The sequence below is a fragment of the Rhipicephalus microplus genome, chromosome 10 (genome assembly GCF_043290135.1).
Source record: "Rhipicephalus microplus isolate Deutch F79 chromosome 10, USDA_Rmic, whole genome shotgun sequence".
In the NCBI taxonomy this organism is placed as follows: domain Eukaryota; kingdom Metazoa; phylum Arthropoda; class Arachnida; order Ixodida; family Ixodidae; genus Rhipicephalus; species Rhipicephalus microplus.
The window spans coordinates 49817735-49830327 of NC_134709.1; the positions used below are offsets into that span (position 1 = coordinate 49817735).

The 12593-nt window shown below is 43.8% G+C and overlaps 1 protein-coding gene across 2 annotated transcripts in view; it reads right to left on the reverse strand.

Moving 5' to 3' along the window:
- LOC119181701 (allatostatin-A receptor-like) overlaps positions 1-12593 on the reverse strand; it is an 87559-nt gene that overhangs the window by 17162 nt on the left and 57804 nt on the right. Inside the window, exon 1 of one of the 2 annotated variants that reach the window (XM_075875624.1) lies at positions 7368-7552. The exons of the other annotated variant lie outside the window; for it this stretch is intronic. The gene's annotated coding sequence lies outside the window, so the exon portion shown is untranslated. Of the gene's footprint in view, positions 1-7367; positions 7553-12593 lie in introns of those variants that run through there. 2 annotated transcript variants of the gene reach the window in all.

The following is a 12593-nucleotide window of genomic DNA, read 5'->3' on the forward strand; positions in this document are numbered from 1 at the left end:
ACAGAGCTGTTATTCACATTATTCGCAATGCGGCAAGGGGGTATGATATGGCTGGTGTTTTTCTTTCAATATGACCGTCTTATGATCGGTTAAATGCAAAGCTAAGGGTTCTTGAATGGAATCGAACCAGAAATTTGAGAAGACAGCGTTCCCGTGTCCCTGCAGCTTTGCGAGCCCTCAGCTGCGGGTCGGCTTACTGGCGCTGCCGTTTAACTGAAGCTTCGCGAGTCTGCAAGTGTGCACTGCCGTGCTGCATGCAGCCGCTCTGCGAGTCTGAAACTCTGGACTTCGTTCCGCGCTGCAAGCTGTAGTGTCTTCATTCATAACGAAGTGCACTCCACCATAAGAGAGAGAGATCCGGCAGTGGGCGCGTTTTATATCTCTTGGGGCGCCGCATCGAAAGAAACAGCGTGCCACGAGGGAACCGGCGATCAACGGTCTCCTCTTATACCTATGATCGGTGCGCTCCCAGCACGTGTAAGCCAGGAAATGGGACATCAGAGGCGCAAGCCAAGACCCCGAGGTTCTTCCCCTCAAAAGGACAGGCACAGAGACAGTCCTAGAGAGACTATATTGAAGGACACAATACATAAAAGAGTGAGCTTCCCCCACAATTCACGGTTTACTTAACGCGACCTTTATTACATCCCAACGAGACGGGGAGGCAACCACTTCCGAAGCACTGATAATAGTCAGAATCAGTCCCCAAAGTCAATGACGAAGAACTCTCAATGATGACGAACGTGTATGGAGATCGAAGAAGGCATCCTTAATAAGCGGTCACGTAGAAAGAGATAAAATATTCTTCAGCAGGTGATATCGATGTAGCCAACTTATCGACAGTTAGTACTGTCTCTTTCAGGGCAGCAACATTGAAGAGAAGAAACCGAGGTCGCTGTTTTTAAGATGACGACCAAACTGATTTCAGCTAACCCCCCCCCCCCCTCCCCTACCCAACTTTTTCGTTGAAGAGTTCTTTGTCTGTTCAAGGCTCCATCTATTGCTGAAATATTTCGACAAAGGGACACATGTCTTCAGGGCAGCAACCCTGATGAAATAAGATGACACCACTTCCTTGAAGGAGGCAAGTCGACTTGTCGTAACGTTAGCTTTAGTATCGCCCACGTTCACGGCATCTTCTTCTTCTACAGCCCTCCATCGTCTCCTTAACTTCAGCCCTTTTAATTTATAAACAGAAGATTTCACTGATTTCTTTCGTGCCAAGTTTTCAGTGGTTCCGTAATCGTGTTTCATACTCCTTGTGGATGCACTTTACTTGTCCCCCAACTTTCTTGTTGAAACAGCGGGGGCTCGTGTTACAGAGTTTGGATAAGAAGCGTAGGCGCAAGCTCTGAAGAAACCGGACCCACGGAGCGAGGCAGGGGCTTAGTGGCGCTAGGGTAGAAGATTTAGTCAAGGCGATAAGTTAGTTGTTTCTTCTCTTGCAGTTTTTTTTTGCCACTTCTTCTTTCTGCATTCCAGAAGTTTTAACTGCACTTGATATTTGGATCTTCAACGTGTGGTTCTCAGCAAAGCGTGCATGCAAGAAATCTCCGCTTTGCTTTAGGTCTGTCCACGGGTCATCTTTACGCCTGTGCGCTTGAAAACAGAGCAGTGCCACCACCACATCTGGCCCCTAATCCGGTGCCGCTAATCCAACTTTGATGGGAAAACGCACGTTTTATTTATCCTTATGGGTGGCCGTTTCCGGTTGTGAAGGAATAGTGCTGAACTGGTTCTACTTCCATAAAAGAGACAGGAGAAGAAAATACCGTACTTTTTCTTTCGTTTTCTAGCACGCCGGAATGGCTTGCTGCGAGGGTTTATTTGTAGAGCCGTCATGAGAGAAAAAAAAAAAAAACATTCTTTCCAGGCGTAAGCATAAGAAGTGTGATAGAACTGCAAGCACGTTTTTGCCAACGCTTGCGAAAGGAATCAGTCAGAGAGAAGAGTTTGCGCTGAGCGCTATTAAAGCCACCCAGACAGCTTTCCCTGTTCAATGTGAACACCCCCCCCCCTCCCCTTATCTTGACATTTTGAAGAATTCGCTCAGTCATACAGAAGTGGTTTTCTTATGAACGCTAAAGAAGGCTCCTTAAAAGGGAAAGAGTTGAGATCCACTCGCCGGCCAGCTTGCCAGGGTTTTAATTTTTTTAACATGTTTTTGAGAATATGCCGTTAATGGTGGCGTTCTTTTTTGTTTGTTTTTGGCCGCTGCGTTACGTTAGATAAAAAGCTGGACGTGTTGATGCAAGTGATTCAAGAACTTCTAAAGCGTTACCAGAGTATCCAAAAGTCAATTCACAATTAGCGAAGGTTACACTAAGCATAAGGGCAACATGTGCAATGTTTTTCATTAAATGTTTATCGAAGTCGAAGGAAAAGATTAGGAACACACCATTGTTACTTCTTTTATTGAATTCAGCGATCGTAGAGGCGAACATTATTCACGTGCGGAATCTAACTGAATGTTATCGTGATGGCCGTGTAGACTACATTAGTGTTAGTTGACGTTTACACTCTAAAAATCATGTTGTAGTCTAGCAGCATCGGTTAAGTTCACAAGATCAAACCCCCATTACGGCGCTCAGGCTCTTCAACAAACTCGAAACACCCTTGAGTCTTGTTTCAAGGACAGGCATCAGAAGAGGAAACGAACGAAACAAACAAGTGTTATACCTTCATATTCAGTTTCCCACTAACACACGCGTTACTATGTAATGGCACTCAAGTATACTTCCGATCTATTCTTATGATACGAACCAATTCGTTTAATAAGGCATGCTATGCAAAATGTATCGGGAAGCGCAAGCTTCACAGAAGTGCCGTTTAAAAAATTTTCTATCTATCTATCTATCTATCTATCTATCTATCTATCTATCTATCTATCTATCTATCTATCTATCTATCTATCTATCTATCTATCTATCTACACGCTTGGTCACTGCCTACGAAACTCACGTTCTGCGTGTCAGTTTTATCCCCCATGTGTTTCATTTTTCTGATTATTTCTTTCCTCCATGTATTGCAGACTACGTGCTATAGAGTTACCTTAAACATTCATGACCAAAATCCATACTTATGGAGCGTGCCTTTTTGCTTCCACTACCTCCTGAGTACCCGGCTTGAATTGCTAGACCTGTGGAGGCGGCCACCACTCAGTAGAAAGTTCAAAGTAATCATACTTTCCCAGCGCTTTTAAGCCAACTTCGCAGACGTATAGCACTAACGCGCTAACTCTGAAGCCGAGAAGGGGCTGAGTGCTTGCACTACACTTCAGCAAACCACGACCGAACGTGTCGACACTGTCACAAGAAAAGCACATGCACTGCTCTGCCGCTCACCGAAATATAACTTTAATCGTTTGTTTTTATTCATATATTAAAAACTGTAGGAATGAAGCATATACGTTGGAGCCCACTATGTTATTCGCATTATTATATTCTTGAAGAATTGTAGGGGAGAACAAATACAAAAAGAAGAAAAATAATGTTGAGAAGCACTACGTACATGCACGGTCTCTGGCGTGTTAAAGCTATGCAGCTTACAAACAGGGCACAATAATCTTCTCGCTGGTCGACGCCGAAAATCAAACATACCAAAAAAGAAAGAAGTAATTTCATTTTACTGTGAAATTTAAGAGTGCATGTATTCATTTGTCGATTCAGCACGATTAGTGAAGTTTAAGAAGGCAAGGACACGGTGGGCAGGCACTGCGAATTGAAAATTGCGCAAAGTTTTCGAAATTATTAGGAAGTTTCACTTAGTCTGATACCGAGGCATTTCTTGTTGCGCGCGCTGCTGTCATGGTTAAAAGTGATGACATATTGATGTTCTTGTTTAATCATATAGTATACTTATCCACTTCTTTCCCTTGGTAAGTTTCGATCGGATGAAACACACCATTGTTCTTTTCTACACACCTGAAGGGTTTGTTTCTGGTACTGCGTGCCTCATGCGTTGATTTTTTTTTTACTAAAACACTCCTATGTCATACGTTGGGACGCCCTACAAATTTTCTATATACACGTCGCCTCAATGTGTTAACCAACTTATGGTTTTGTTAACTATTCGTTGTAGTATATTTAAGCCCTCACAAAATACTCAGGCTTGAACGTTCAGCTCGTCTAAGAAAATGACCGTTGCCTCACTTTTATGTAGTATATAATTTGTGAATCAGCCTTGTTCAAAATACCCCTGAGATTATTATTTTATACATAAAAATCGTTTTTGGAGACATTACGATTCAACTCTAAATAAATCCACGTGTTGGTCTGCATAAGATGTCGCACCTAAAATGAGTTTAAACACGCTGGCTGTCGGTAATCTAAACCCTAGCCTGAACAATGACAACGATAAACGTTAAATTGGTTGAAAAGGTGCCGCTGATCTATAGAGTTCAATCCATCACTTTTTTTTCTAGGTCGAGGCTGCTTTGCAAAATGGCTGTCACTTTGAGTGCAGGCAGCAGGTTTCATCACGTACTGCACGAGACTGCACATTAAATTGGTTCCAGTGGTCATAGTTATTCAAACTCTCTCGATTTCAGCACTAACTGTAATGCCAAATAATCACAATGCTTAAACTTTTTTGTTTCTTTATTAGGCAGGTACAACACGTGAGGAGAAACAATTAAGGCGCACTAAAGCGACCGCTCGAAGCTGTCATTGAACGCTTTTTTTTTTTCTGAAGAGGTGAAACATTCAAGAAGTATAGCATAATTGATTACAAAATATATTTTGCATTCAACACAGATGGGCCAAGGTCTGTTTATCCCGCTTTTGCATGCTCATTCAAACCAACCAACTCACTAACAGCACAGGTTCGCATTACTTTTTTTTTAAGAACAGAGGCAATGAAAGCTCTCGGCTGCTGACCCGCAGGTCGCGGGTTCAAATCCCGGCTGCGGCGGCTACATTTCCGATGGAGGCGGAAATGTTGTAGGCCTGTGTGCTCAGATTTGGTTGCACGTTAAAGAACCACAGGTGGTCGAAATTTCCGGAGCCTTCCACTACGGCGTCTCTCATAATCATATGGTGGTTTTGGGACGTTAAACCCCACATATCAATCAATCAATCAGGCAATGAAAGCTCCTTCTGAGACAAGGGGGGGGAGGGTAAACAACAAGAGGGAAGGCAGGGAGGTTAACCAGGCACATGTGCGGTTTGCTACCCTACGCTGGGGGAATAGGATGGGGCATAAAGATGAGAGAGAGAGAGAAAAAAAAAGGAAAAAAAAGGAGGATTGTCAGTCAATCGGCTGGTGCGTATGCAGTGGTGGCACTACACAAAAGTTAAAGGTGGTCACATAGGCCTGTAGTCCTCAGAAAGCTCAAGACAGCTTTGACTGCTTTTTGAGTCGACAAAAGGCGATGACGGTGTTCCAGTAGCATCTGCACAGAGAGTGGCCGATCGTCCGATTGTCGCATTGCGTCCGAAAGCTTCTGTCTTTCAGAGGCAAATCGAGGGCAATGGCATATCAGATGGTCGCTGTCTTCTTTGGTGCAGCAGACGTCGCATTCCGCATTGTCGGTCAATCCGATGAGGGTTCTATATGCTTTTGTGAAGGCAACCCCCAACCGAAGGCGACAAAGAAGTGAAGCTTCACGCCGACGAAGTCCGGATGGAGGTCGAAGTTCGAGCCGAGGGTTTATTTGGTATAGTCTCGTATGTCTTATGCTTGGGGTGTTCCACTCCTGCAGACTCAGACTACGTGCCAGGTGACGAAGTTGCTGTGCAGCGTCAGTCCTTGACAAAGGAATCGGAAGGGTGTGTTCTTCTTGGTGCGATGTGCGAGCTGCGTTGTCTGCGGAATCATTGCCACTGATCCCACAATGGCCAGGAAGCCACAGAAACTTGACCTCGTGGCCTGTTTCTGTGACAAAAACCTACAACCTTTTAGGGGCTACATAGATAACGGTCTGTAATTAGTCACCTACGCAAGAAACCGTGTGTGCGAAATCCCATAATAAAAAAATGAATCGAGGGTTCTTTAGTATTGAAGTCCTTTGAAATACAATCAACAGGCATGACTTCCTTTATCGTTAACACACGGTGAAAAGAAGTATACCTTTTGTGAGTTTGTGTCTACTCTTTGAAATAAAGATAATGTATCTGGTTCATTGCTTCTTTTTTTCAAGCTTGTGAAATAGAGCACATTTTTATGGGTGTGTTATGAGAGCCATGTCTTTCAAGGCTTATGGTGCTTTTGTATGCCATTCACTAGCTGAAAAATGGCATTACCTCATCATGAATCATGAACTGTTGAAGACAAAGCAATCTTATCGAACCATGCTTTTTAAGGGTTTACCTTGTTGTGATGGCGCTCTTATTCTGTGCAAGGAGTTGCTGAATACATTCAGATACGCAGGTGAGAACTATGACAGCGTTTTTCGTCATTCGATGGAAGGCAGCAGCATAAATGTCGAGCTTGCGTGAAAGCAGCTGCGCGAGCCATAGTCAGCCACAATACTTTTCGAGCTATTTTGACATACCCATCCTTAGTGCAGGGTAGCAACCTCCCTGCCTTTCCTTGCATCTTCATCTCTCTCTCTCTCTCTTTCTCTTTCTTGACATACACGACCACAGTATTTGAATGAAGACATTACCATACTTGTGCGTGATGCCCAACTACATGTACGCTGAAACCTATACAAACAGCTCTCACGCCATGCATGGTTTTGTTGGACAGATTCATTTTGCGGGCTAAAATTCACCTCGAATGTAAAAAAGAGACCAGCTACAGTGCACGGATGACGACCGTGAGCTCTGTGCATGAGGAAATGAAACAACAAGTTTCAAATGCACAGACTAGAGTCAGCTTGGTCGGGAAATAATCCCTTTTATTCATCCATCCATCTTTTTCTTAAGATGCTAACGAATTGGAGTTAGTATTGGTTCGTGTACACTTTATTTACACAACGAACGAGAAAGTACTACGACTTCAAAAAAAGGCATATATTAGAGTTTTTTTCTGAACCGGAAGTAAAACAATATTGCAAATAGTATTGCTTCCTAAAAGCTTACAGATGAAAAACTTCATTGCACGCCCCCTTAACTGTACGCCATGGGAAGCGAGAAGCAATTAACAAAGAAAGTTCGTATATATCTTTGAAGTCTGTACGCCATTTAGTGCTACTTCTCCGTTCGTTAGTCTGTGTGATATTTAATAAAAGCGTACGAGAACGCCTAACTCTTTCCACTTGGATATACTCACAAAGATTCCGTGTGGTATATGTCCAGTCTTACCGTGACACACCTGACGATGACATTCGTTCAATTGAAGCCTTTCACACTTTAGTCGCAAGAACACGGCTTTGCGTTTTCTATGACGAGATCACGACTTTTTCGACTCTCTATGGTACTTACTTTGTTTTGTTTCATAGCTGAGGTATGCGGTTCCGGTTCGCCGCGGAGGTCACCGACTCCACAGGTGCACGAGCACGTCGAGCGCTAAGGCGTAGATTTCTTCGCATCGCCTAATACGTTTTCTCGACGTGGCGCGAAGCTCGGGCGTTTATTCCCTCGGACGTCAGGACACACGGCAAACATGGCACGACGCCTCGCGGTGTCGGAACAACAAAAACCAGGAGAGCTGCAATTGAGAGTGCGCAACGGTCTGTACATACGCCCTCCGGGGAGATTAGATTGCCGCGGATCTCGAGAGGCGTTGCGAGTTGTCGAACTTGTGAGTGACGGTAGGCGGGAGAACATAATAGGGGAGGCAAGGGGTGCGTGTCTTGGGTGAACAGGAAGGCAACCCCACGCGACGCATGCCCAAGATGGGCAGAGGGGTGTGCGGGTGTGTTAGAGTAGTTGCAGTATACTCTAATATTAGGCGCTTGTGCGCAAAAAACGCGCTGGCTAAAACAAACGCCTGACAGCTATCCAAACGGATAAACGTCCTGATTGCTTGCCACCACGGCCCCTCCCCATCTCTTCCCGCGGCATCTATCGAAAGTTCACAGTCAGCGTAAGGGTATACAGTCGTGGGAGTTCGAGCGCCTTTCACGAAAGTAAGACCCCCACGAAGTCAACCTCCCGTACCTTTCGCGAAGTACAATATGCAGATGCCGAGTCTGCACGCTTGGTGGCTCTTCGACACCGATGTTTTTCTTTACTGAAGGGTTGGGTGTTCTGCCGTAGATCAACGCTTGGGGCCTCATGCGGCATTATATGACTTCTCAAGAGTCTGAACTGCCGCGAATGAAAGGTTTTTCTTTCAGTGGTGCTCATTAGGTTAAAGTAAGAAATAAATTGTTGGTACCCCGTATTGATCTAATTAGATGAACACGGGACACATTAGCACAACTGGTGAACCGAGTTCATCAGATGAATGCTTGTCACTATAGTTGCATTACTCCCGTTTATGTTGCCAATACGTTACTTCTAATAAACAGCTGCCTCTTTATGATGCCATTTATAGTGATAATGAAATTCCTATTGCTTTCTTTCACTTCGAATAATGACGCTTGAGATAGCAAAAATCCGCTCATAACCTTTTTAGGCTCTCTGTACTAGACAGCGTGTTGACTGAAGATTGGTTTGCCAAACAATACACCTATACGTGTGAGTTCAAGTAGGCACGCACCCCCCCCCCCCAAAAAAAATATAAATAATTATTGTTAAACGCGCAAAACGTGAATGTTTTTCAATGGCGAACTAATTTACAACAGTCGTCTGAAACATGGTAAGCTAATAAACATCCTTCCCGTAGCGACTTCATGTCCACTATGGTAATCGAATTAGTCTGAAAAAGGTACTTTTTTATGTTTCGCATATTGAACCCGCTTAGCCTTCGTTCGCCTTACTGCAAGTTATCCCTCCCTGCCAACATTTGCATTTCCGTCTGGCTGAAAAAGCTATAAGGACAAAAGCTCATGCGGAGAAGAGAAAATTCATTAAGGCCAGTGGTTCGTGTCCAATCTAGCCCCATGATGAAACGACTGTTCGCGGGCTAGGGCACACCTCGTGATTATTTATCAAATTACGCTACAGCTGACTGTGCGAATTTCGTGCAGTATACAGTAAAACGTAGCTCCAGAATACGCAAAAGTGTGTCGCGTAATGTAATTCACATATTTGTCATACGTTGCAAACTGAAAGGGACCAGTAATAAGCGCGTCATATGTACGTAGGTTTCTTTTATGCAACTTGAATTGAAGTTTATTTGTCCTAAAATTCTTACAGGATCGGGAGCAGAGGCTAAAGGCTTAATAGCCTGGCATGGGGCCTCTGCTCCTAAATACAGCTTGGCACGCAGGCCGCTCAATCTGTCGCATATGTTTTCAGAAATAAATATATAACACAAGCAATAACACACAGAAATAAATAAATAACACAATAAATAAACCATAACACAACAAAATTTACCATGGTCTTGTCACACTATTTCAGGGAAAACATTAGAAAAATCACTTTCGAACTTCGAATGACGACACTCAAATAAAGATCACGAGTAAGCTGTCTTTCATCCGAATGTTTTAAATTTCATGCTTGGCCACTACTGCACCTAAATGGCTACACAAAGTGCGTCTGCTAATGTGTGCAGGCTGACTTCAGGTGAATAACTCGTGCGCACAGCGGGCTTTTCGTGCTTTACTTTTTGTTTTTGTGTAATGTTTCGTAACATTTCTTCGATGAGAAACAAAATATATGAGATCTAAACAGACACGAATATCAGATCAGACTCGTCATTACATGCGCACGACTTGGGTAATGTTTCAACGTTCAACCTGCTTTGAACCTGGTATCAATGTTTACCGATATGTGACGAACGAGCCCGTACTCAAGCTGAGGCGATCTCAGTGAATACTTCAAAATGAAAGCCTTTAATGCCTAAATAAACAAAAAAATGACGATCGGTGCTTGCGGCGTAGGAGTCAACATGAAGGATGCAAATCTACGCGTGCGGATGAGGGGCTCCCGTGGGAGGGCGACTGCTTCTCTCATAATCTATACAGTGAAACCCTGGTTACTCAAATGGACTATTCAGGTGACATTTCAATGCGCAGAGTTTCGCGTACATGTGTTCTTAGCCCGTAACCGCTACATAAAACCATCGATGTTGCATTCAGAAACGTGTTTAAAACTTCCCACACTTGCCCCGGAACGCCACGGCCATAGCATTCCTTTATGAGAAGCATGTCATCACTTGATTTTTTTAGGGGCAAAGCTCCTCTTAGCCTAACCTTGTCATGCGTTACGCGTAACCGAGAGAAGAAGGGACCAGACATAAAAGAAGGCAGTATCTCCCAAACAGTATAATAAACGGCGCTGCCTCATAGAGGTACACACTAACTGCAGTTGAATGAGGATATTCAAAATGGCGCTGTACCGCTACTCTCCGATTGACTGCTTTGTGGGCTGTGCCTGGGTACGTGGAGAACGAATGCCTCTCTCAGTCTCCTGGATAGTCGCCACACGTGGTGAATCGTTGGTGGGGCATGGACGAAGCAGAGTGGTGGGCGCGTTGAAAATGCTTGCGCTCGGCTTCCTTGGCTCCCGTCTCGTCGGTGTTACACGTGCACCGTCTGCATTCACAAACGCGATTAGACGCATGGACGCATGCACGGACGCACGGACGCTTCGCCTAACTCATTATCATTCACTCTGTTAATATGCCGTGATTTTATTGCTAAAGTTGCGAAGTTCAATTTTTTGCTGACTTGGGCAGGACATGCAGGGTAGCGAAGCGCTGCAATGCAACTTGAGTCGTCTTTCTCCGCCTCTAATGGAGAACACTGCCAGTGCCTATGGGCACAGTATTTTTATGACGACATCATCTGGTACAAACCAGTATTCACCAGAGCAAGTTGGTTCACAGCTAACATTGGTTCCAGCAGCGGAATCAATAACAACGAAAGAAAAAAACTCGGACAAGTACGTCGCTGCGGTTGTCTTTGCCTACCTTCACACTGCCTCATTTTCCCAGTTCCACTGCCACCCAGTGTTAGTCATGGATGACTTTATCGTGACTTCACAGACTCCACATGCTCACGTCGTCAGATGACATTGTCACGGGGTCGAAGATTGCCCTTTCCAGGAGGCGAGGCTGAAGCATAAGAAGTACAAAACTTCATTTTGAAGGTGGGTATTCAAAATTAAGAGCGGTCCTCAGGAGCACGTTTGTTGGGCCACAAGTCCAGGGCTCCACTGGTTTGCACCACTCCCTTAACTTGACTTAAAAGCGCTAATTGCATCTTTGGTTCCAGCTGGAAATTTGTGCCTTCTACTATTGCCAACTTTCGACAATAGTGTAGCTTGAACCAGAGTTCAAATTTTCTGCCTTTCGGTCGCACTCCCAAGAGATTTGATATAGAGTGGGCTAACCTCTGCACCATACAACAGCACCACGGTAAAACGTAGGACATATTTTGCTGAGCAACGCACAAGTGTGCAAAATTTTAGATAAGAGAGGATGGGGCTGGGGGATTATTATTATTCACGAAAAATAAAACGAAGATGAAGAATATTGCCTTCGCTTTTTGGTCATCATAACGCTTTGGTGGCATCCCGCTTATTTAACTTGACTCTGACCTTACTTCCTTGTGATAATATATCATATTGGTCAATCGAGGCGAAAGATCACTCTCTTTTTGCTCAGCTTCTTTACGAGAACAAACTTTTTACCACTGCCTAAAAAAACTGTGTCTGAAGCTCCAGGCTTAGCATGACTACCCGTAAAACACGCATTTATGTAGAAAAAGACCCGAACAAAGTAAAAATAATTATTCAGCAGTCTATGTTATTAGTTGGCGCCTAATGGAGCCCTCCTTGAGAGACGGTGCGTCAGCATCTTGTGCGTCGGTGAGATGGTGGAAGGGCATGGACAATTAACTCGGGTAATGACAAAGGTCGGCCGACTTCTTGACGAGCAATATGCTGAGTTCACGCTTTCCTTGTGTTCTGTATTAAATGTCTGTGATGAATAACGATATTACGGCAAATGTGATGACGTAAGGTTCCCATTTCCGCAAACTGAGTTTCGAAAACTTATCCGAGAGTTATCGTGATTCTGTTCTCTTTTTTTTCTAATCTAATTGTATTACGACGGGACGATGTTGAGGTTTGTATCGTCCCAGCTGTTCTATTTCTTGCCATCCAAAAACAAAAAAATATTACCGAGTAAAAAATATGAACGAGTTAGCAAAGACGAATAGCAAGGTGAAACAAATAATAAATAACATGCCAGCGGACGACTCGAATGCTTTATTTCACTTCGTAATGAGTCGTTAACTCACAAAGAACATTCCTAGAGCATTATGGGTTTATGCGTCCTTGCAATAAACATAACGTCCAGTGGATATCAAAGTGCGACAGAGAAAAATTAGTGGTGGAATGGTGCCCGATATTTTAGATTCTGATTTCTGGTGGCACAAAGCGTTGCGAATATCGGTGGTCAGTACATTGATTAGGCCTTAAACAAAGAACTCCACTGTGTAGCTACACATTCAAAAAACAAAAAAGCGCTTCAAAAGTGCAAAAACCTTTTTGAGGCTATAAAGTTACCATATATACATATATTTTTTTCATCGCTATTTTGATTATTACTGAGAGTTTCTTTTTGTGAACATATCAGTGCCCACATTGTCG